The 26,169-nt window shown below is 45.1% G+C and overlaps 1 pseudogene; it reads left to right on the top strand.

Moving 5' to 3' along the window:
• Window positions 1-4,074: 4,074 nt before the first annotated feature.
• The window catches only part of LOC140391305 (protein phosphatase EYA4-like), a 29,094-nt pseudogene continuing 6,999 nt past the window's right edge, over window positions 4,075-26,169 (top strand).

Below are 26,169 nucleotides of genomic sequence, written 5' to 3'. Positions count from 1 at the left end.
GCTTTGAGTGAGGCACCAAAGGAAGATTGTGAGGACTATTTTCCATTGTCTCTGGTCTCTGTGGCTGTAGAAATGAGCTCCGGGGGTGGGGAATCTTTGGAAGGGATAGTCTTCTCGACCGAACGTGGTCTACATGTTTGCGCTGGAGACGACCCTGGGCTTGCACCTGGTAAGATATAGGGCCCGTTTGGTGAAAGATTACGCCAGGGACCCACTGGGCACCACCAGCAAAATTCCGAACGAACACTGGGTCACCGGGCGCAAACTGCCGAATCGGCCGATGTCGAGAAAAACCCTGTCCCTGCCGTTCTTGTGTGCGGCATACTTTTGCGCCAATGTCCGGGAAAACCATGCTAAGGTGGGTGCGAAGTCTCCGGCCCATTAGGAGTTCTGCGGTAGCTACCCCAGTCACCGCATGGGCGGTGGTCCTATACGAAAAAAAAAAGCGAGCCAGTCTCGTGTCCATTGACCCGGAAGACTGCTTCTTTAGGCCTCGTTTGAATATCTGCACTAACCCATTTGAAGCCGGGTGCTAAGGGGCAGTGCGGATATGGCGTATGCCGTTCATCTTTATGAACCTCGCAAACTCCTCACTTGTGAATGGAGTGTCGTTATCCGTGACCAGCACCTCGGGGAGGCCATGCGTACTAAAAGACGAACGCGTCTTGTCAATTGTTGCACAGGACATTGTGCCTAGCATCTCATGCACCTCTAGCGATTTAGACTGGGCATCGATTAATGGAAGGAACATGGATCCTTGAAAAGGGCCGGCAAAATCCGCATGCAAGTGCGCCCAAGGCCGCCCACGCCATTCCCAGTGATGTAGGGGCGCGGCCGGCAGAAGCTTCTGATGCTCCTGGCAAATGGAGCAGTTTTGGGCCACCTTCTCAAAGTTGGGCCACCAGACATAACTCCGAGCCAACATTTTCATTTTGGTCAGCCAACATTTTCATTTTGGTCACACCTGGATGCCCATTGTGCAAGTCTCTTAGTATCAGCTCCTGTCCTTTTTCCGGGACAATCACACGTGTCCCCCACAAGAGGATGCCATCTTCCACGCTGAATTCTGACAGCTTGGAGGAAAATGCCCGCAACTCGCCTGGGAGCTGTCTATGCTGCCCACCGCACAGGACTATGTGCAGAACCTTTGACAGGACTGGCTCCATCTGGGTCCACTCACGGATCTGTGATGCTGTGACAGGCAAGGTGTCCATAAAATTTAGGGTTGCAACAACCTCACCGGTCGTGGGGGTCAACATGGGGCCGGTCGATAAAGGCAATCGGCTCAGTGCATCGGCATTCGCTATCTGCGTTCCTGGTTTGTGCTCCAGAGAATACTCGTATGCAGCGAGCAATAAAGCCCAGCGCTGGATCCATGCGGAACCAATGGGCGGCATTGGCTTATCCTCTCTGAAAAGTCCCAGCAGAGGCTTATGATGAGTCACGATAGTGAAGTAGCGGGCATACAAGTACTGGTGCAAACGTTTCGCCGCAAAGTCCACTGCCAGGCCCTCCATCTCAAATGGGTGACCATTGATCCGTACTGTCACCTTAATGGGGGCCACACGGGGAGCTGCCACACAATGCAGCTGCAGGCAGTCGTCCTCCGTCTCCACGTCCTGAGGAATAGTCGCCGCAGGTTCATCCATATGGAAGGTACAGCTCCTGGGCTGGTCCCAGTTTCGGTCGGAACGACGGCGCCTCTGGCGCCCCCAGGACCGGCGTCCGCGATGGGCTCGGCGCCTACAAGTCTGACACGGACATGGCTCCTCATCTATTGGTTCTGGAGAAGGCTCCCTTCGGGGAGGAATGTCCGCCTCGCCCAAGGTACCGCAGGAGTGCGGGGGGTCGTTTTAGGATGGAAGGGGTTGCGCCTCCATTCCCTGTAGCTCCTGCACTCCTCGTTCTGCGCTCTCTCGGGATAATACTATTTGAATGGCCTGTTGAAAAGTCAATGTTGGCTCAGCTAACAACTTTCTCTGGGTGGCCGCATTGTTAATACCGCAAACCAAACGGTCGCAAAACATTTCTGACAAGGTCTCACCATAGTCACAGTACTCCGCAATCCTGCGTAGCCTGGATAGCAAGTTGGCAAGGGATTCTCCTGGGGTCCTCTCAGCGGTATTAAACCGGTAACGTTGGACTATCGTGGACAGAGTTGGGTTAAAATGTTGCCCCACTAAATTCACAAGTTCATTAAACGTTTTGGTGTCCGGGACAGCTGGGTACGGAAGGCTCCTAATCACCCCAAACGTATGTGGGCCGCAGGCGGTGAGGAATATGACCACCTGGCGCTCATTTTCAGTGATATTGTTTGCCCGGAAATAGTAACGCATTCGTTGTGCGTACTGGTTCCAGCTTTCCAGTGCAGCATCAAAAACATCCAAACGTCCATACAGAGGCATGGTGTAATAGAAAACAACTTCCAACCTGTATCCAACAAAAATCCAGGGAGGTGGGTTCAGCAGTGTAGACAGCTATTCACTTTAACCCTCGTCGCCAGTTTTGTGAGGGCCACGAAGAATCCAGCACGAGTTTTAAGGATACAAAGAAATAACATATATATAAAATAACATATATATATACACACACAGAGCAGCAGCAACTTCACTTGCTGCTCACTCCTTCCTGCTGGTTCCAAACTGGCCAGCTTTATTTATACAGGGAGTTTATTAATGGTTTCTCCGCCCCCCTCATTGGGGAAGCTCATACTCCCACAGGATTGTGGGATTGTCAATAGTCCCCAGCCAATGGTAAGCAGGCCAGTTATAACACCCAGCTGCAACATGACTTGCCAATTCTTGTACTCAATGCCCTGGCCAATGAAGGCAAGCATGCCGTATGCCTTCTTGCCTACCTTCTCCACCTGTGTTTCCCCTTTCAGTGACCTGTGGACCTGTACACCAAGATCTCTCTGTCAATACTCTTGAGGGTTCTACCATTCACTGTATATTCCCTACCTGTATTAGACTTTCCAAAATGCATTACCTCACATTTGTCCGGATTAAACTCCATCTGCCATCTCACCGCCCAAGATTCCAAATGATCTAAATCCTGCTGCATCCAATCCTCCTGCATCCTCTGACAGTCCTCATCGCTACTCGCAATTCCACCAACCTTTGTGTAGTCCGCAAACTTACTAATCAGACCAGTTACATTTTCCTCCAAATCATTTATATATACTACAAACAGCAAAGGTCCCAGCACTGATCCCTGCGGAACACCACTAGTCACAGCCCTCCAATCAGAAAAGCACCCTTCCATTGCTACTCTCTCCCTTCTATGATCTAGCCAGTTCTGTATCCACCTCGCCAGCTCACCCCTGATCCCGTGTGACTTCACCTTTTGTACCAGTCTGCCATGAGGGACCTAGTCAAAGGCCTTACTGAAGTCCATGTAAACAACAACCACTGCCCTACCTGCATCAATCATCTTTGTGACCTCCTCGAAAAACTCTATCAAGGTCATGAGACACGACCTCCCCTTTACAAAACCGTTCTGCCTCTCGCTAATATGACCATTTGCTTACAAATGGGATTGATTCTGTCTCGAAGAATTCTCTCCATTAACTACGACGGTCCACCCACATTGTCTGAGCCACAAGGAGAAGACTCTGACAGTATATCCAGCCCAAGTGAACAACAAGAAGCTACTGAGGCTCTATCCACTGTATGTGAGACGAGTGACGACAGCGTTCCACTTCCCATGCAAGATGTGCAATGTGACAGACCTCAGCTACTGTGTACAGAGGCACTCGACGATCACTGTGAGACCACTGGTGACTCCGGTGACACCACGTTACTTCCAACCTCATTCGCTCAAACCTCTCCACAGGTCAATGCATTCCTGCATGTTCCGACTCCAGACGTGGAGCTTCAAGAAATCTCAGCTGACTCCAGTGAACCTGCTAAGACTCCGGACGGGGAGCACCAACAAACCAACACTGACTCAGGTGAAACAGACCAGATTCCAGGTGGAGAGCAACCAAACGCCAACTCTGATTCACGTAAGCCGGACTTTACTCCAGACAGGGTGTGCCGCAAACTCAGTGACGGCACGCTCAGGGTGACGACGATGACAGGAGATGGATCACTTGACAATTACACTGGGTCAGTAATAACAAGTAGTGGCTACAGTCCAAGAGGAATACACCAATATTCACCACAGCTATATCCTTCCAAGCCATACCCACAGATTCTTTCCACACCAGCAGTGCAGTCAATGACAGCTAATGCTGGACAAACCCAGTATTCAGGAATGCAGCAGCCAGCAGTCTATGCAGCATATTCTCAAACAGGCTAGCACTACGGATCGCCCACTTATGGAATCAAGACCGAAGGAGGACTACCGCAAGCACAATCTGCACTGCAGACTGGATGCCTTAGTTACAGCCAGGGATTTGCTGCACCCCAGCCTGGCCAAATGGCATATTCCTATCAGCTGCAAGGTTCTAGTTTCACACCATCACCCGGTATTTATGCGAGCTGCAATTCTGTTTCCAATTCGACAAGCTTCAACAGTTCTCATCAGGATTACCCTTCCTACACAGCATTTGGCCAAAACCAGTATGCACAGTATTATCCAACTTCCACATCTGGCACATACATGACCTCAAATGATACTGTTGATGGTACCTCTTCAACGTCAACGACTTATCAGCTACAAGATGCCATCCAACATCACCATCACAAACATCGAAAAAAAAAGACTCCAAATCAGACAGCAAAGTGATTTGACCACTTCTTGGTTCCGATACACAGGGACACCGATGCCGTTCACAAGGACATGCCACCATCAAACTCACCACCCCACCAAGAGAGACATTTGACCATGATGATTGAAGGGTTTTGGACTCGCACATTTGATTTGGACTTATTGTTTAATCACTGTTCTCAGGACATGTACATACCATAACTTATTTACCTGTTTTTTGTTCAATTTTCTTTAAGTGTACAGAAAATATGTAACATGTAAAAAAAGGGGGATGTGGTGATATGCATCACTGTAAAGACACAACGGGTTAATGTAAATACATGTAGACTAGCTAGATACTAGAGGGCGCACCAGAGACATGACAGACACTCAACCAATAGAACAGTTAGATAGGACACGACCAATGGGCATTCACGATACACACAGAGGTGACACGACCACAGGAGGGCATTACACCAACCCATATATAAAAGACACAACACACATGATCTTCCTCTTTCCAGTGGAGACAGTCAGTGAGTAGAGACACAGGGTTAATTCATAATTACACCCACCACCTGGATTGTAGCAGAGTGTAAATAGTTTAATAAACGTGTTGAAGTTATCTCCACATCTGAACCTTCCTTTGTCAAGTGCACCACAAGGAAGCCGCTTATGCTACGCCTAGAGCATAACAAGACAATTACCACACCCTTGACCTTGTGCTCTGCTCTGAAGGTAGACAAGTCTCCTGGACCTGATGGAATGCATCCCATAGTGCTAAAAGAGATGGCTAGGGAAATTGCAAATGCACTAGTGATAATTTACCAAAATTCACTAGACTTTGGGGTGGTCCCGGCGGATTGGAAATTAGCAAACGTGACACCACTGTTTAAAAAGGAGGTAGGCAGAAAGCGGGTAATTATAGGCCAGTGAGCTTAACTTCGGTAGTAGGGAAGATGCTGGAATCTATCATCAAGGAAGAAATAGCGAGGCATCTGGATGGAAATTGTCCCATTGGGCAGACGCAGCATGGGTTCATAAAGGGCAGGCCGTGCCTAGCTAATTTAGTGGAATTTTTTGAGGACATTAACAGTGCGGTAGATAACGGGGAGCCAATGGGTGTGGTATATCTGGATTTCCAGAAAGCCTTTGACAAGGTGCTACACAAAAGGTTGTTGCATGAGATAAAGATGCATGGCATTAAGGGGAAAGTAGTAGCATGGATAGAGGATTGGTTAATTAATAGAAAGCAAAGAGTGGGGATTAATGGGTGTTTCTCTGGTTGGCAACCAGTAGCTAGTGGTGTCCCTCAGGGATCAGTGTTGGGCCCACAACTGTTCACAATTTACATAGATGATTTGGAGTTGGGGACCAAGGGCAATGTGTCCAAGTTTGCAGACGACACTAACATAAGTGGTAAAGCAAAAAGTGCAGAGGATACTGGAAGTCTGCAGAGGGATTTGGATAGGCTAAGTGAATGGGCTAGGGTCTGGCAGATGGAATACAATGTTGACAAATGTGAGGTTATCCATTTTGGTAGGAATAATAGCAAAAGGGATTATTATTTAAATGATAAAATATTAAAACATGCTGCTGTGCAGAGAGACCTGGGTGTGCTAGTGCATGAGTCACAAAAAGTTGGTTTTCAGGTGCAACAGGTGATTAAGAAGGCAAATGGAATTTTGTCCTTCATTGCTAGAGGGATGAAGTTTAAGACTAGGGAGGTTCTGCTGCAATTGTATAAGGTGTTAGTGAGGCCACACCTGGAGTATTGTGTTCAGTTTTGGTCTCCTTACTTGAGAAAGGACGTACTGGCACTGGAGGGTGTGCAGAGGAGATTCACGAGGTTAATCCTAGAGCTGAAGGGGTTGGATTACGAGGAGAGGTTGAGTAGACTGGGACTGTACTCGTTGGATGAGGGGGGATCTTATAGAAACATATAAGATTATGAAGGGAATAGATAGGATAGATGAGGGCAGGTTGTTTCCACTGGCGGGTGAAAGCAGAACTAGGGGGCATAGCCTCAAAATAAGGGGAAGTAGATTTAGGACTGAGTTTAGGAGGAACTTCTTCACCCAAAGGGTTGTGAATCTATGGAATTCCTTGCCCAGTGAAGCAGTAGAGGCTCCTTCATTAAATGTTTTTAAGATAAAGATAGATAGTTATTTGAAGAATAAAGGGATTAAGGGTTATGGTGTTCGGGCTGGAAAGTGGAGCTGAGTCCACAAAAGATCAGCCATGATCTCATTGAATGGTGGAGCAGGCTCGAGGGTCCAGATGGCCTACTCCTGCTCCTAGTTCTTATGTTCTTATGTTCTATATTTGTAATTTAACCTCTCCTAGCCTCTGAGCTATCATTGACTTTCCATTTTCCTCCACCTGTTTTCTCAGTAATATTAAACTCGTAACATTTGTGCCCCTCTCCAGTTCTGAAGAAGAGTCATATTTGACTGTAAATGTTGGGTGGAATTCTCCCATTGCGTCCATGGTAGCTTTTGTGGTGGGCAGGAGCGAAGAATCCATCGACCAGGAAGAAGTCGGAAACCCGTCGATATATAAACAATATGCAATTTTCCCAATGGCAGGTTAATGGTGGGACATTTATTCTGGTGCCTGGTGGCATGATTCCCATTTGAATTCATTTGCATCTCATGAATGCTCATTAAAACAGCTGCTCACCTGAATCTCCCCGGGTCTTCCAATTTTGCATCACACCAGTGACAAATTACATTGGGCATCAAACATGTTTGAAAATGAATAATGTGTACAGGTCAGACCTCAGTTTACTCATGATTTTGGTATGAGTGCAACATACACAGCCCGTCTGCCAAAACAAAAGAAAGAACTGGAGGGAGCTGAGAGAGGACTTACCCTAATGGAGCAGATGAGATAATTCATCCTCTTCCTACACTGGATGAGACTTCGGGCATGGCTGCCAGCCACACTGACCTCCTGAGAGACAGCCTCCCAGGCCAGATACGTGACATTAGAATGCTTCCTCGTAATATCTCTTGGGTAGAAAACATGACTTTGCACCCGGAATCCATGGATCAAGGCCTCGAGGGCCTGGTGGCTGAATCGGGGTGCAACCTTCTTCTTGATGTTGCTGGCGTTGTTCTTCTGGATTCCTGACATCTTGCACAGTCTGATGAAGGCAAGTGGCTGGAGAGAGAGAGGTGTATGTGGATTGAAGTATAAATATGGCACCGAGACCTTCAAACCCAAGCTGACAGCAGGCAGATGAATCAGCTATGGACCCACCAGATGGTTTTGCTCGATATTCACCGGTGCAGAATAAATGAGCCACCAAGCTTGGATTCTAGTGTGCATTCCCACTATTCCAGTCAACGGGAAAGGTGCCGCTGGAACCGGCCGCCACGACACTTTGTTTCAAAAATGGCAAGTTTAACTCTTTAACTCTGTTCCTCTTTCCACAAAGGCTGACAAAACTTGCATTTTCCAGAATTTTCCGTTTTTACTTCTTTCACTTGACTCGTTCACTGTAACAAATTAAGAAATTATTTTTCTGAAAAAAGTAACAAATTCTGTTCAAACAGGAGAAGCTTCCCCATGTAAGTTACAAACTAAATTGTAAGCCATTAAGGTTTCTGGTCTTGTGATTACTATGGTAAAATAAAATAACAAACACATTTTTCTAATGACTTATTGGAAAGTTTGTTGGTACTTCGAAATTGTTTTTATTATTTTTAGTTTTTTAAAATTTCCCGAATGCTGTCACCCTTCAAAAACACTGAGATATCCTGACATGTTAAGATATGATATTGTTACCATTCATTCATTGATAATTTTCTCAATTTACCCCAGGAAAATTCCACTAGAACATTTGGCAAAACAAAAAATTAGACAACGGTTCAGTGAGATGAACTAAAGCTCCCGATAAATGATAACATTTTTACACGGGTTGGCTGAAGGTGAGAGAATAGATACAAATTTTATACAAAATGAATTGTTCATGGTGATGCATTACATGAACATTTTGGAGCTTTGAAACTCGAATTGAAAGAAATGGTTTTGTACCCAAATTTCACCCATTGTAGGGAAAATATGCTTCTATACACTAGCAATAATGAAATTGTGCAATCTTGCCATACAGAGCACACAGAAGACATGGGCAGAGATTCTCCGAGCCCACGCCGGGTCAGAGAATCGCTGGGGCGCCCCGAGAATCCCGCCACGCTGCTCCGACGCCGGGCCGCCGATTCTCCAGTGACAAGAGAATCGGCGACAATCGTGCCCGCGTGGTCGCCGTGGGCCGAACTCCCGCCGAGTTCCGCCGGCGTGGTTCAAACCGCGGCCGATGTGGACGTCCTGGTGGGGGGGGGCAGGGGGATCTGACTCCGGGGGGGGGCCTCCACAGGGTCTAGGCCCGCGATCGGGGGCTTCTGATCGGCGGGCGGCCGCAATCTGGAGGGGGCCTACTTCCTTCCGCGCGGGCTCGCTGTTCGGTCACCGACATGTTGCGCCGCGCCGGCGCGGAGACGGCAACCATGCGCATGCGCCGGTGCGGAGATGGCAACCACAGGCATGCGCTGGCGTGAAGACGTCCGTCGCGCACATGCGCGGACTCACGCTGGCCGTGCAGGGCCGGCATTCGGCGCCGGAACAGCGCACAGCACTCCGGCACCATTCTAGCCCCCGAAGAACAGGAGAATTACTGGGCCTGAAGGCCCGTTGATGCCGGCGTCGCTCGAGCCGGTTTTGACGGCGGCATCAACACTTGGCCGCAATATCGGAGAATCCCGGCCATGTTTTCCAATGCTGAGTGCTTGATCTTACACGTGTTTTCAGATAATGGTCTCGTGTACGAAAGGCACTTCCCCAATGGGAAACAAGGGAATGGAAATGGATGCAGAATTCTGGTACTATTGATTGGTTTTAAAGTATTTTGAGGCATCCCAAGAATATACAGGTTGAGCATCCCTTATCCGAAAATCCGAAAAACGAAAAATTCCCAAATCCGCACTTTTTTCGAGCGATGATGTGAAGTCACATGTGGGATAGTTCCCAAACGCATACTGCACATGCGCAGGCCCTGACACATGCCACATGTGCGCAGTTCCCAATGTTCTGCACATGTGCAGTATATTCCAAAATCCAAAAAATTGCTACATCCAATACACATGCTCTCACTGCTGAAGTGTTAATTAAGTGTGGTGCATGTACAAAAGTCTGAGAATGGGACAGAGTTTGAAGCTTCAAATTGACAGCATGGGCCAAAACCCCATTTTACTGAAGAAGCAATCAAGAACCCTTTATGAAATGCAATCAGCTTCTAGAATGTTGGCCCCAGTTGGCACCGCAGGCTCTGCCCCCACATGTCCCTCCCCCCACAACCGCATGCCTGACCGCGTCGATGGCCGGAGCCATGGGGGTCTCTTGACGTGGCGCCCATCCCTGATGCCAGGGATACTGTCGGCGGGCACTGCCCCCACCAGGGGTATGCACCGCCACTCCTGTAGGGTTACTGTGGGTATTTCCCTGGGTGGGCAGCCAGTGGGCGGCAGCGGTCAGTGGAGTGCGCAGCAAGATATCCGCGGTAATGGCGGTCCCTGCCTGGGCACGCCCCAGTTCCTTGGGGGGGGGGGGGTCACCCTTGCCACTCGGCCAGTTCCCCCCGCCCCACCCCCCTGGCGCGGACCTGGAAGAGCCCCAACCCCAACCTATACATCCCGACCAGTGTCTGGCCCGGTAGCCCACAGTCGCTCCTCTCTGTGTCCTACCTCCTCTCTCTCTCTCTCCCTCATGAGTCACGACGCTGGTTTCACGATTTTTAAAACTACAACTGAACCGCGCTGTCGGGAACTCGGCACATCGGGGAGGAGAATTGCGAAGTCCCCGGCGAATACCAGGTTGGGCCCGAATGATATGTAAATGGTGTTTACCGTACGTGCATTCTGGTATGCATTGACGCCGCTGTAGAGGTGACGGAGAATCGTGATTTGGTATCAAATCAGCACCCGCAATGATTTTGGCATCAGAATCTATTCTCCGCAGGGACTGCCCTGCATGGCAAACGGATAATCCCGCCCACAGTCTCCCAAACGGAGAACCTCGCCCAATATCTTCAACATTGCCAGGGCACAGAGTCAGGCCTTCTGCCAGTCTGCCTTCATACCCCACAACCTCTGACCTTGTTCCAGCGCCAATGAGCCCGACTTGTAATTTAGTGCCCACTACCCCCTCACCCCCCCCTGTGCTGGGAATGAAAATTCCAACTTACAAGATTGTTTTTTCCAAGTTTGATTCATGGAGCTAGGAAAAGTCCCGTTTCTGCACTCCTGACCCGAGAGCAAAAATCTGGACTAACACTCTCGTTGGGAGTCAGTACCCAGAAATGGCCAGAAGGAAGAAAGTGAAGGATTCATAATTGTGATGGATTCTTTTAAAATTAATTGATGGGATGTGGGCTTTGCTGGCTAGACCAGCACTTATTGCCCATCCTTTTGTTACCCTTGCGAAGTTGGTGCTGAGTTGCCTTCTTGAACTGCTGCAATCACTGAGGTGTAGGTACACCTGGAGTGCTGTTAGGGAGGGAATTCCAGGATTTTGACCCAGAGACAGTGAAGGAACGGTAATATATTTCCAAGCCAGGATCATGCGTAGCTAGGAGTGGAACTTTCAGGTTATGGTATTCCCAGATATCTGCTGCTCTTGTACCTCTAGATGGTAGTGGTCGTGGGTTTGGAAGATGCTACCTAAGGAATCTTGATGAAATCCTGCAGTCCATCTTGTAGATGGTACATATGGCTGCCACTTCACCGATGGTAGAGGGAGTGTATGTCTGTGGAAGGGGTAGCAATCACGTGGGCTGCTTTGTCCTGGAAAGTGTCGAGCTTCTTGAGTGTTGTTGGAACTGCACTCAGCCAGGCAAATGGAGAGTATTCCATTTGAAGTTTATCGGCTAATCCCACAACTGATTAACAAGAAATAATGCAGTCATAATACATCATAAAATGATCAAGAGGTGTTCCTTGTTTGTGAATTAATGGCCAGAGACACTGTTCCATAACTCAATTAACTAGATGTATATGATTCTTCTGGGGATAGCGTATTCATGTCATTAACATATCTCGCAAATGATGAGGAGCTCTATTTGTGCTATTACTCGCACAACTCCCCCATTGTAATTTATTCATGCAAGAGGCATTTGTGAGTTATGGGTCTTTCACACTTATGAAAGAATCACATAAGTCACCATCTCCAGGAGATATTCCTCATTGTACATTTGCCAGAAATGTCATTGTTAAGGAGACTGGTTTCGACCTGAGACATTCATCAACTTTAATAAAGCAGTCATGCAAAATAGATCTTTTTAAGAGCTAGTTAATTACTATAAATGCAAGCTGCTTTTTGTTTGTTTCCTTAGTTCGATGTCGAACTTTTCAAGAAACTCAAGGTATGAGTTTTTGATAACGTATTATGTACCGCCTGTATAAAGAACATTGGTTGAATTCTAAAACATAATAAAATAACATACAGGGCCATTGACCTTTTAGACAGCATAGTTGGCTGGTTAGCATCACTAGGCTAATATGTCAACAAATGTGCAATGTATCCATGATTAGGTCTATGATTAGAGAGGATATCACAAAACAGGGCATTGAAGAAGTTCCTCTGAGTTCGCTCTTAGATTATGCAAAAGTCATGTTCATAGAATCATTGAATTTATAGTGAAGCAGGCCATTTGGCCCATCGAGTCTGCACTGGTCCTTGGAAAGAGCACCCTGTTTAAGCCCACGCCTCCAGCCCATCCCCATAACCCAGCAACCCCACCTAACCTTTGGACACTAAGGGGCATTTTAGCATAGCCAATCCACCTAACCGTAAATTTGTTTTGGACTGTGGGAGGAAACCGGAGCACCCGGAGGAAACCCACGCAGCCACGGGGAGAAAGTGCAAACTCCACACAGACAGCCACTCAAGGCCAGAATTGAACCTGGGACCCTGGAGCTGTGAGACAGCAGTGCTGACCACTGTGCCACCCTACCGCCCACTGTAGAGATCAGTACCAAACGGCGCTCGCCCAAAATCTCCAGTGAAATAAAAGCAAAATACTGCAGATGCTGGAAATCTGAAATAAAATCAGTGCTGGACATACTCAGCGCGATGTTGCCGGACCTCCTAAGTATTTCCAAAACTTCCTGGGCTGGATTCTCTGGTCCACCAGCCGCATTTTCCTGAGCGACAGGTGACGCCGCGCAACGGGATTCTCTGTTCCCACAGCCGACCGATGGAATTTCCCACTGTGGCCACGCCATGCCGTCGCGTAACCCATGGGTGCGCTGCCGGCAGACTGGATGAACCTGCCAATGGAGAATTCCGCTGCCTGTTTCTGTATTCAGGTAGTTCCTTTACTATGTTCCATTCATCAGTTATAGACATTGTAACCGCCGCAGTGAAAAAAACAACAGCCCATTAATCATGGTCAGGAATTACCTTGGAGATGTTGCTGCTCCAATGCTATAACTTCGCCAGAAGCTAAACACTTCCCTTATGCATGTGAATTACATTTCCAAAATATTGCCAGTAGATTTACCCTAGAGGAACAGGGCTGATCTGAGGACATTCCCCACCTGTGAATGGCAGGAAATCTAGCCCTTGCCATTTAAAATTAAAATTAGAACTGGTACAAGGGTGAATTATAGAACACCACAATTGAGCATCTACAATGTGACACATTCATCACTTGTAAAAGTTCCTCACTCTCTCAGTGTGCCGATGTCCCCAACCAATATGAATTGTTAGTTATATTGTCAGCTCTGAGGGACCCGAGTGATTTTGAAATATCCCTACAACATTATTTACCGAGTTTGCCATTTTTCTAGCCAAAAATGCTGGGTAGAAATCTATGTCAACGGAAATAAAAATTGTGAAGGAATTAAAATGTGTCAAGTTGATTGATAGCATAGGCAAGAGTGCCTATAGTTGTTTTCAGAACTGATTACCATGGCATGGTGCCCACCTTCAAGTATACTGGGAAGCAGTCTCTGTTTGACAGAGTATGTTCTCCTGCCGGAGGTAAATTGAAACCCCCTGGGAGCTCAAACTGGTAAGCAATTCCATATTCCTTGACTTGCAAATTTATGCATATGGACCAAGAGGGAGTCCCAGAGGAATCCCGATACCGGGCTGCCATTTTGAGCATGTGGCCTGACAGCGAGGCCCTGCGGCCGGGCACCACCCACACTGCCCCCCTGTACAGCACAGCAGCCCCCCACCCCCAAATTACCTGGGTACTCCCCCGCCCTCATGTACGGCCCCCCAGGAATGCCTGTAATAGGGAGGACCCATCAGGGCCCCCTGTAATAGGGAGACCCCCCCAGGGCCCTCTGACCAAAGAGACCCACCTTCTAGCCGCTGTAATAGGGGACCCCCCACAGGATACCCCGGCCCAAAGGCTCTCCCAAGGATCCCGAACCATCACCCCCCCCCTCAAAGTGCATTTCAAGCACTAACTGCATTCCAAGCACTCAGGCATGTGATTGCACTGCACTTATCTTTCTTTGATGCAGTCAATGTTTGTGAACATTGGGTTTTACCACGCATTCCACTGAACTGTGAAGGGAGATGAATGAATCAAAGCTGCAGATGGTTGGTAGAAGCTGTCAATCACAGACCACTACTAGAAAGCTAAAAATGGCGTTCAGCTAAATGGATCTGTGGGAACCAGATGCAGGTCACAGCTGTTCTCCTTCAGGAATGGACATTTGGAACTTCAAGGTAAGTGATGCAGCTGTAATTCTTCTCACTGCCCCTGGCTGGACTGCTCTCTAACTTCCAAACCGGGGTCTCTTTACAGGGGGGTCCCTTTAGGCAGGGAGTTGCTGTGGGGATCCCACTATTACAGGGGTCTCTGTGGTGGGTCCTTTCACTCAAAAGGGGGCTTTTTCTATTATAGGAATACCTGGAGGTCTCTCTATTACAGTGGTTCCCTGTGTGGGGTCCTTTGGTCAGGGGGTCCTTGTGGGAGGTCTCCCTATTACAGGGATCCCTGTGGGGGGCTGGGGTCTCCATAATACAGGGATCATGGGAGGGGGGGTCCCCCTATTTCAGGGGTCCCAGGGTGGTCCCCCTATTACAGGGGGCCCTGTGGGGGTCCCATTGGTCTGGGAGTCCCGGGGGGGAAGGTGTCTCCCTATTACAGGGGTCCCTGTGAAGGGTACCCCTATTACAGGGGTCCTTGGTAGAGGGGGGGGTGGGCAGTCAGTGCATTGTGGATGGGGTGGCCTTCGGTTGGGCTCGGATGGCCTCTACCAATGTAGCCCTAGCGAGATGGACCTTGCGGTGGGCCAGGGGGTAGTTCCATGGGAGGGTTACCCTCTTCGCCCACCCTGAGGTCAACCACGCCAGGGCCACACTGGTAGAGACCACCAGTGATCCGTGCCCATGTGATTCCCAGCTGTGGTCCCAGAGAATCTCGGAGGGCTGGAGCATAGGGTGCCACGCCCACTAAATGGATGCAAATAGGTCATTAAGACATTTACACCCCCCGGTGTGCGGTCGTGTCCCTCTTTCCCGCCACCAGCAGGGAGTCAAAGCATCGCGATCGGGTCGACCCCCGGTATCGATTCCTATTTTGCCCGACGTCCAGTTTTCCGTCCCATCGAGGTAAACAATCCGGCGTCCCAGGACCGGGAATCCTGCCTACTACCTTTCAATTTTCTCAGTGGCCTTAGTATTGCAATAAGCTTGGTTTATCATTCCAGTTTTCATTGTGCAAATAAAAAAGTTTTACATTTTGATTTACCAAACATTAATGGAGAGAAGATATATTTTCAATTTTTCCTTTTGGAGGAATCAGCAAGTGTCTGCTTACTATATAATGCAATGTAGTGCCTTCAGTTATTGAAGTGTCACACTTATGTGCATTACAAATGATTAATGGTGACCCGATGCTGGCAATGTTTAGTTTGGGAATTGTTGATAGGAAAGGATTCCAGTCCCAGGAGGGCTTCTGGGCAGTGATTGGTACTGGTCGTGATCCTGGAATTGGGAATATGACAAGAGATGTTACTGAGGTAAATTATCACAGCTCTTGGTTTTCCATTGTTCAGTAGATGACAGAGTACCGATTTAAGTAGAAAACAACAATAATGACTTGAAAGAGAGCTCATTCCCCTGCCCCTGAAAGTATCATGAATGACTGTGTGCTAAAATAGATATCCGTCAAAGTGGGATAATGTCATGTAATAGTTGCATCGAATTATTAATTCAGAAGCCTGGATTAATAACAAATGAGGTGTGATTTCAAAACAACCTTCATGCAAATTTGAGATTTGAATTCAGTTTTTAAAAATCTGGAAATAAAATGCGAGTGCTAGTAAAAATAAGCTGTGGATTGTTGTAAAAACTCATCAGGTTCACAGAATCCTTTAGCGATGGAAACCTGCTATTTTATCTGATATAATTTTTTTTTTTAAGGGGCAATTTAGCATGGCCAATCCACTTACTCTGTATATCTTTTGTGGGTTGTGAGGATGAGACCCACACAGACATGGAGAGAATGTACAAACTCCACACGGACAGTGACCCAGAGCCAGAATCGAACCAGGGACCTCGGTGCCATGAGGCAGCAGTGCTAACCACTGTGCCTACCTGATCGAATATGTTTTTGACTCCCGTCTCACACCTGGGTGGCTGACTTGTTGTCACGTGTTGACATGAATTAAGAAGCCACTTAAGCATAGTGGGCTAAACAGCTGGTTTGTAATGCAGAACAAGGCCAGCAGCGTGGGTTCAATTCCCGTACCGGCCTCCCCGAACAGGTGCCGGTATATGGCGACTAAGGGCTTTTCACAGTAACTTTGTTGAAGCCTACTTGTGACAATAAGCAATTATTATTAACACAAAATGATGAATGAACACTTGGAAAAATGTCTTCACTGAAATATATAGACATAAGTGAATGTGAAGGCAACCCTACTGAATATAAACTGTCTAAAATCTGCAGTATGCATACATATTGGGCTGGATTCTCGGGTTCCCAGCAGTGTGTTTCTTGGCAGCATGCCGATCGTTAGCGGCGGGAAGATTCTGTCTTCCCACCATGTCTTGTCAATGGGATTTCCCATTGAATCCAACCCATGGCGCCAGGAAATCCATGGGTGCACTGCCAGTGGGAAAAGAGAATCCTAACAGTCGGAGAATTCCTGCCGTTATGTGCATTACAGTTCTTATCACTGATTTTCTCTCCCTACTATACCGCAGCTTGTTAGGACATTAAATAGATAAGAAGTCACTGACATTAATCATGCACATCAATTTAATAAACCACAACAAATATTATTAGAACTGCCGCTGACTAACATTAATGGGCCCTAGTGACCTGAAAATGGCATTGGGTTACTTGACACTCAGATTAGGCAAGAGCTATGGCTGCAGCCATCTTGGTCCAAGTGGGAAGCCACATCGGATATGCAATATGCAAATAAATGTTCTTGGGTGTATTTAGGATCCTAATTGCAATGCTAAGGCACAAATGTTGAGGGTGGGGAGAAAGGGGAATAAAGTGCCATGCTCAACCTGCCCACATGCACCAGTATTGAGAACCCTAACTATTGATCCTTTACAGTACCCCTGGAGGCCACTCAAAAAATAGTCCAAAGGAATTTTTGTCTCTTATTTTCATTGACTTTGGAAGTAGCAAAAATACTTGTTTTGGTCCCACAGAAATCGTTTGGCCTGCTACCGGCCCACGCGCAGTCCCATGATCACTTCCCATCCCAGCTTAGCCTCCAACAGTTAGCCAGGTACGAGCTTCCTGATTACCTACCCTGAACAACCATCCAGCTACCAGTTCATGACGCTCATGAACTTAAAATTGTTCAGCCTGCCAATCATTTATTATCATTCCCAGTGAAACATACTGCTATCTTATGGGTACACAGTGGCAGCCATTAGTAGACGACAAGCTGTCATTGAAATAACACCAATAAGGATACATAATTGTCAAGAAGGAATTAAAACAGACAGTTTAATGGAAAGAAATGCAAATATCATCTTGTATTTATATGGCTCCCAAACCTAATAAAACATCCCAAGATGTGACAAAGCACTGCCATTATTGTCATTGTAGGTTTCTATTGTCATGTGAGAGTACCTTTAAGAAATGGGTGTTTAAGAAATGTACCTTTAAGAAATGGGTGTTTATCAGTGATGTCAGAGTGTGGGTGGAGCTGGGCTGTCTGTCAGCTATTTACTTTCGTTTCAGGCTGTTTGCTGCAGGGTGTGTTTTAGTTTCATTTTCAGTACTGGAGCTGAACCCAGACCAGCAGGTGTACTGCTGACCTAACATCAAAAGACTACCTCTTGATCATTTGATGAATTCTGAATTATAAATGTTTTCAGTAGTGACTTTAACCTGATGTGCTTCTGTTAAAGGTTTTGTTTTTAAGTCGTATGGATGTTAAAAGGAAAGCTTAATGGGTTACTTTTGTAATCTTTGGGGGTTGTATTTGAATTGATGGTTGCTAAGATGTTCACTGTATGTTTTAAAAAGGTCAACTTGAGTTCATAGAATAAACATTGTTTTGCTTTAAAAAATACTTTTCCATTTCTGCTGTACCACACCTGTAGAGTGGGCCGTGTGCTCCCCGTATCACAATCTATTAAAAGTTGTGGGTCAGGTGAACTCCAAGTGGGGAGTGTGCTGTGGACAATGGCTCTTTCAGAGGCTCTGAAGTTTTTTGGGGGTGGAGACGGTCACACGCAGTACCTGACGGACAGAGACTAGATTTGGCAAAAACATTGCAGTTAACATTACCTGACAAAATACGAAAAGATGAGGTAATTATGGCAGTGGCTAAGCATTTAAATTTGCCTGAGATACAGTTTGACTCATTGGAAATGGCAAAAATTCAGTTACAAATTAAACAAATGGAACATGAGAAAGAATTAAAGCAGCTTGAATACAAGAGAGAGAGAGAGGAAAACGAGAGAGAAGAAAGGAAACCAGAAAGAATAGCCCGAGCAGAACAAAAAGAAAGAGAAAGGGTGACACAGATCAGGGAAAAATATAAAGAGAGAGAGTTTGAACTTCGGAAAATGGCCATGAGACATGACAGTCAGTTAAAATTGGCAGCCGTAAAGAGAAACGTACAGTTGGATGATAGTGATGAGGATAGTGAGAAATAGCGTCAAAGTCGAAGGCTTGGTGGGGATCAATTTAAATATGTCCAAGCATTGCCAAGGTTTGACGAGAAGGCGGTAGAAGCCTTTTTCATTTCATTTGAGAAGATAGCTAAACAAATGAAATGGCCACAGGATATGTGGGTATTACTGATTAAAACAAAGCTGGTAGGTAGGGCTAGTGAAGTGTTTGCATCACTACCGGAGGAGGTATCTGAGACGTATGAGAAGGTGAAAAAATCCATCTTTGGTGCATATGAACTTGTACCTGAAGCCTACAGACAAAGGTTTAGAAATTTAAGGAAAGAATTTGGTCAAACATACATGGAGTTTGAAATGCTCAGAGTAATTTTGATAGGTAGATAAGGGCTTTGAAAATAGACCAAACGTATGAAGCTCTCAGAGAAACTATGCTTTTGGAGGAGTTTAAAAATTCAATTCCTGATGTAGTGAGAACTCATGTGGAAGAGCAGAGGGTTAAAACTGCGAGATGAGCAGCAGAAATGGCAGATGATTATGAATTAGTTCATAAATCAAAGCTTGGTTTCCGACATCAGTTTCAGCCTGTGAGGGATAGAAACTGGGGATATGAGAAATACTCAAGTGGTAAAGGTAAAGGTGATCTGATGGGAGATAATAAGGAGAGTGTATCTCAGATTTAAAAAGAAATCCAGGAGGGTGGAAAAGTAATGAAAAATTTCAAATGTTTTCACTGTAATTAACTAGACCATGTAAAGTCACAGTGTTGGTGGTTGAAGGCTGATTTGGTAAAACAGGATAAGACAGTGGGGTTTATTAAACTGGTAAAGGAAAGCCCAAGTGAAGTGAAGGAGGTGCAAAAGATTGTACAGCCTGATCAAGAGGTGATTGATAAGAATCACCTCTTGTGATAAGAAGGTGCCAGATCTCTTTAAAGAATTTACTTGTGTGGGTAAAGTTTACTCATGTGTATCAGGAGGAGCAGGTAAATAAGTCACAATTTTAAGAGATACGGGAGCTAGTCAATCTTTAATGATAAGTGATGAGGAGTTATGTAGTTTGGGAAGAATGTTGCCAGTAAAGGTAGTAATATGTGGAATTCAGGATGAGAGGAGTAGTGTTCCATTATATAAGGTAAGGTTGGAAAGTCCAGTGAAGAGTGGTGAAGTGATAATAGGAGTAAAAGAGAAACTATCTTGTCCAGGAATACAATTTATCTTGGGTAATGATATAGCTGGATCGCAGGTGGGAGTGATGCCTACTGTGGTGGATAAGCCAGTGGAAAATCAGACAACTGAAGTGTTGAAGGACGAATATCCTGGGATTTTTCCAGATTATGTAGTAACAAGGTCGCAAAGTCACAGGTGAAGACAAGAGGAGAAATCAAAGAGTGAAGATGAAGTTGAAATTGAAGTGCAATTATCAGAAACGATTTTTGATCAGATGGTTGAAAAAGAACAAGAACAGGTGGAGGATGAGGTGAATATTTTTAGTTCAGGAAAATTAGCGGAGTTACAGCAAAAAGATGTAGAAATAAAACGGACGTATCAGAAAGCCTACAAGGAAGAGGAATCTGCGTGTATACCAGAGAGTTATTACCGTAAAAGTGATGTCTTGATGAGAAAATGGAGACCTTTACATATGCCAGCGGATGAAAAGCAGGCAGAAGTTCATCAAGTAGTATTGCCGGTAGGTTATAGAAAGGAGGTGTTGCAAGTTGCACATGAGGTACCAGTGGGAGGTCATTTGGGAATAAGGAAAACTCAAGCTAAATACAAAAACATTTTTATTGGCCTGGACTACATAAAGATGTAGTTACATTTTCTCAATCATGTCACACATGTCAAGAGATAGGGAAACCTTAAGCACGATAAAACCAGTGCCCTTAGTACCCATTCCAGCATTTGAGGAACCTTTTACAAGGGTCCTAATTGATTGTGTAGGACCGCTTCCGAAAACGAAAAGTGGAATTAATATCTTTTGACGATAATGGATGTGTCTACTAGGTTTCCAGAGGCCATTCCAGTACATAAAATTACAGCTAAAAAGATTGTGGAGGAGTTACATGAATTCTTTACTAGATATGGACTACCCACAGAAATACAATCGGATCAAGGATCAAATTTTACCTCAAGGTTATTCAAAGAAGTTATGGATAGCTTAGGAATAAAACAATTTAAACTAACTGCGTACCATCCAGAATCGCAGGAAGCATTAGAAAGGTGGCATCAGACATTAAAGACAATGTTGAGGGCTTATTGTCAAGATTATCCAGAGATTGGGATAAAGGAATTCCATTTGTACTGTTTGCAATTAGGGATGCACCTAATGGGTCAACCTAATTTAATCCTTTTGAACTAATTTTTGGTCATGAGGTAAGAGGGCCACTTCAATTTATTAAGGAAAAATTGGTGAGTGAGAAATCAGAAATTACATTATTTAGGGAATGATTAAATAGAGCAGGTGAATTGGCTGGACAAAATGTAAAGGTTGCACAAAATGTGATGAAACGGGTAGCGGACAAGAATTCCAAAGTTTGTAGCTTTGCCTGTGGAGATAAAGTTTTAATATTGTTACCAGTGGTAGGTAATCCTTTAAAAGCTAGGTTTTGTGGACCTTATCAGATTGAAAGGAAATTAAGTGAGGTGAATTATATGATAAAAACGCCGGATAGAAGGAAGACTCACCGAATGTGTCATGTGAATATGCTTAAAAGGTACTTTGAAAGGGAAGAAGAGAAAAAGGAGGAGGTTTTAATGATTATAACTCAAAGTGACGAACCAGATCCAGATGACTGTGAATTTGACATACCTCAAATTAAATTGGAAAATGAGGATGTTCTTAAAAATTGGGATAAATTGGTGAGTTACCTTCCAGAGGAAAAACAAACTGCCCTGAAAGAGTTATTGATATCACGTGGGCAAGTTTGTGGAGATAAATTGGGAAGTACTAAAATGGCTATACATGATATATATGTGGGAAAGGCTGCTCCAATCAAACAACATCCATATAGACTTAACCATTTAAAATTGGAACAGGTTAAAAAAGAGATTGAGATTATGCTTAGAAATGGCATAATTGGAGTGGGTTGCAGCTAATGGAGCTCACCCATCGTGATGGTACCTAAACCAGACAGTACCCAACGATTGTGTGTGGACTATAGAAAGGTTGATGCAGTTACAGGAATGGACTCTTATCCTATCCCACGTTTGGAGGATTGCATTGAGAAAGTGGGCCAATCAGCCTTTATTTCCAAACTGGATTTCCTTAAAGGTTACTGCAGGTACCTTTATCCGAATGGACGAAGAAGATTTCAGCTTTTGTGACTCCAGATGGTATATCCCAATTCAAAGTTATGCCATTTGGCATGAAAAAAGCCCCAGCCACATTTCAACGGTTAAGTAACAGAGTAGTTTCAGGATTACCCAATTGTGCGGTATACATCGACGATCTGGTAATTTTCAGCCAGGCATGGAAAGAACATTTAAAACATCTTATGGAGTTATTCGATCAACTTCAGGGGGCGGGTTTGATGATAAACCTAGCCAAAAGTGAATTTGGAAAAGCCCAATCACTTTCCTTGGCCATACAATCGGACAGGGTCGAATGGTCACATGGGGTGTGAAACCAACGGTTTTTGAGGAGTTTTCAATACCCTTAAGATGAAGGGAAATAATGCGATTTCTTGGCATGAGTGGATTTGATCGAACATTTGTGCAAATGTTTTGTTGCGTGATTGCTCCAGTGATGGACTTGCTGAAGAAACGTCAAAAATTTCAGTGGACAGCGGACTTTCAACAGGCATTTGACAGCCTGAAAGCCTGAATGCTCCTGTGTTGGAGAATTGGAAGGGACTCTGATCAGATTGAACTAAAGTATCTGACTTTAAAGAGAAATGCCGAGGCATAGAGAAATGAATGGATCGTGCAGTGACCTTCTTGTTCAAAGAGACTGTCAATCGAGAAGTATTTCAGTTGGAGGAAGAAAATCAAAAATGGACTATATTATTATACCTGTTTGCGGGGTTATTTTTTGAAACGAGAAAGTATATTTACTGTGTGCATTTCTTAAAGGATAGTGAAAAGGCGAAAAATGAAACCATCTTGAAGTTGATGGTTATTTTTTTTCTTGGGGGGAGGTGTCATGCGAGAGTCCCTTTAAGAAATGGGTGTTCAAGAAATGTACCTTTAAGAAATGGGTGTTTATCAGTGATGTCAGAGTGTGGGTGGAGCTGGGCTGTCTGTCAGCTATTTACTTTCATTTTAGGCTGTTTGCTGCAGGGTGTGTTTTAGTTTTGTTTTCAGTGTTGCAGCTGAAGCCAGACCAAGCAGGTGTACTGCTGTTCTCTCTGCCATCAAAAGACTATCTCTTGATCATTTGCTGAATTCAGAATTAAAAATGTTTTCAGTAGTGACTTTAATCTGATGTGCTTCTGTTCAAGGTTTTGTTTTTAAGTCGTATGGATGTTAAAAGGAAAGTTTAAAGGATTACTTAGTGTTGTAGTCTTTGGGGGTTGTATTTGAATTGATGGTTGCTAAGATGTTCACTGTATGTTTTAAAAAGGTTCACTTGAGTTCATAGAATAAACATTGTTTTGCTTTAAAAAATACTTTTCCATTTCTGCTGTACCACACCTGTAGAGTGGGCCGTGTGCTCCCCATACCACAATCTAGTAAAGGTTGTGGGTCAGGTGAACTCCATGATACACTTTGGGATTCTCTAAACCCTGGCCCATAACTCTATTCATTTTCAAAGTTGGTCCTTTCTTGCGGTGTGTAAAGTAATCTGCAGTGCATTCAAACTTGACTGTGGAGTCTGATTGTAGACCAGCGTGGTTTTCCACTGTAAGGGAAAAGATGAATTGTCTGATTTTATTAGGACCGCTCAGTCTTTCTTGCCTCTTGTCCTCAGCTATCTGCAGTTTTTCCTGTTGGAATGCCGTTACTTGAGATCGTTGCCCAAATAGTTCTTTCTTGTGCATGTTTCGCACAAGCCATGGTGGACATGCTACATTTCTTGAGGCTTAGCGTCAAGGTGTCCTTAAACTCTAATTTCAGCCTGCATCACAGTTGGTGTTCAAGGTTAAACATGATCACCTTGGGGATTCTATCGCCAGTCAGACGTACTATATGCCCACTCCAGTTGAGATGAGCTCTGATGATGAGTGCTTCAATTCCAGACATTCCTGCCCTTTGAAGTACCTCAGTGTTGGGTACTTTGCCCATCAAAGCAGTATAAGCAGACAGAAAGCAGCACTGATCCAGAGAAGGAGCCATATGACAGGTGATCAAATGCTAATCTATGTTTTATATACATGTACATAGCCAGACCATGAAGGACAGAACTAGAACCAATCCTTACTTACTTTTATAAGCTTTTATTTGCAGAGATACACATCACCTACATGCACATCCTCACCCCATCATCACAGATTCAGTCAGTGTTTATTTATAGGACAAGTGAATTCCCAGCTCATACCTACCACTGGCATATAAATAAACACATTTTATGCACAATTAACAGATTCCTTTTTCTCTTGAAATGAAACTTAAAATTCACAGGTAGAACCAAAATGTCAAAGCAAATTAAATCCGAAGTGCTCCATATTCTGTACAATGAATTGTGTTTTGAGATTCTCCTCGTCAGGACCCCTAACAATTTCTTCATACTTCGGACAAAATCTTTCTTCACGGCTGAGATTTTCCAGTACCGCTGACAGTAAATGGAGTTTTGTCTGGAATACCAAATTTTCCATTCTAGCTTGCAACGGGTCCTGCCACGGACGAGATTGGAGCATCCTGCCCTTCCAGTTTCTTTTGTAAAACAATTTGACAGCTGATGTCTTGCATCAGCCCATTTTATTTTAGATATTTCCTTTCTCTGCATTGCCAGCTTCAAGTCAACAAGGTTATCCGTAATCTCTTTCACTCACAATTTTCATACAGCATACCTTGGTTACTTCAAAATATTCAATAGGTGTATTATCTTCAGTATGCCCCAAGTTGGGAATTTCACTTCAAATATTTGACAAATAGAATCTCATAAACATTGTCTGTACAAGAGCCAGTGTTTTCGAATCCAGAGTATTTTTAACAACCCATTTTACTTCCTTAGCTTCCAGAACTAAAGTACAAAACATATCCCATTCTCATCAGCAGCTCTCAATGCCCACCAAAAAGATTATCATGCGATATGTCACCAAAAATGACTAGTTCATGTTCTTTGGGTCACCTAAGGATGTCGACTTAAGTTTCTTAGTGTTTTATTATTTGCCCTTATAACATTCTTTCCTTCAAAGGTGTTCCATTGTAGTATTTGACTCCAATATATCAAAATTCAAATCTGTACTTGTTCAAGTGCACAACCAGTTCAACTGACCAAGTCAGGCTTCACAATTGCTCTGTCTCTTCATATATAATCGGGCTGGGTTCTCTACCACACGCCGCCAGTAACAGAGTTCCCGATGCGGCGGAGCATCCAGCGTTGGGGGAGAAAAACAGGATCAGCGTCCGGCTGGGCATCATATTTTCTGGGTCCTCGTGATTCTCCGGTCCTCTGGGCTGGGAATCACATGGGTGAGAATTGATGTTGGTCCTGACAAGCGTGTACCTGATGTGGTGGATCTCGCTGTGGGTCATGGGGGTAACTCTTTAAGGGAGTTGCCCCCAAAGTTCTTCGGAGGACCACCCTCCCCTGCACAATGCAAGACCTCCCACAGAGACCCGGAGAAGAGAGACCCATCTGGAAGCCCCCCAGAAGAGAGACCCCTGTCAGGAAGCCCCCATTCAGAAAAGAGACCTGTGTATGGAAGCTAGAGAGCAATCCCGAAAGAGGCAGTGAAAAAACATCACTGCTTTAAAACTCACCAGGGCAATCATGCAGGGGAAGTACCACCTGACATTTCCTGGAAAGAGAAAACCAGTCAGCTGGGTTTAAACCCCCTCAGACCTTTGATCTGAAAGCCATTCGTTCACTTATATGTGAGACTGATTTTATGAGGCTGTGATTGACAGTTTCCACACATCTCCAACTGTCAGCATTGTTCCATTCATCGCCCTTCCTGGATGAGTAACTTTGAAGTAGTCAGTTGTGAAACTAACCACAATGTTTATAAGCATCAAACATTGATTGACAATCCAAGATCCCAGCGGGAACGCAAATCATGTGCATTTCAGCTCCGGCGGGAGAACAAAACAGAGAATCCCGCCCATCATCTTTTTGTGTTGACCTAGAACAATTATCTCGATGAGAGTTATAATCTCAAAATAAGGTTATTGATTGAAAGATATTCCAGACCTACTTTTCCACCTATATAAATCAGTATATTTAAAAGCCCCACACAAGCCT

This window comes from Scyliorhinus torazame, chromosome 15 (assembly GCF_047496885.1).
Source record: "Scyliorhinus torazame isolate Kashiwa2021f chromosome 15, sScyTor2.1, whole genome shotgun sequence".
Lineage (NCBI taxonomy): Eukaryota > Metazoa > Chordata > Chondrichthyes > Carcharhiniformes > Scyliorhinidae > Scyliorhinus > Scyliorhinus torazame.
This window is presented reverse-complemented; position numbering and strand designations above follow the sequence as displayed.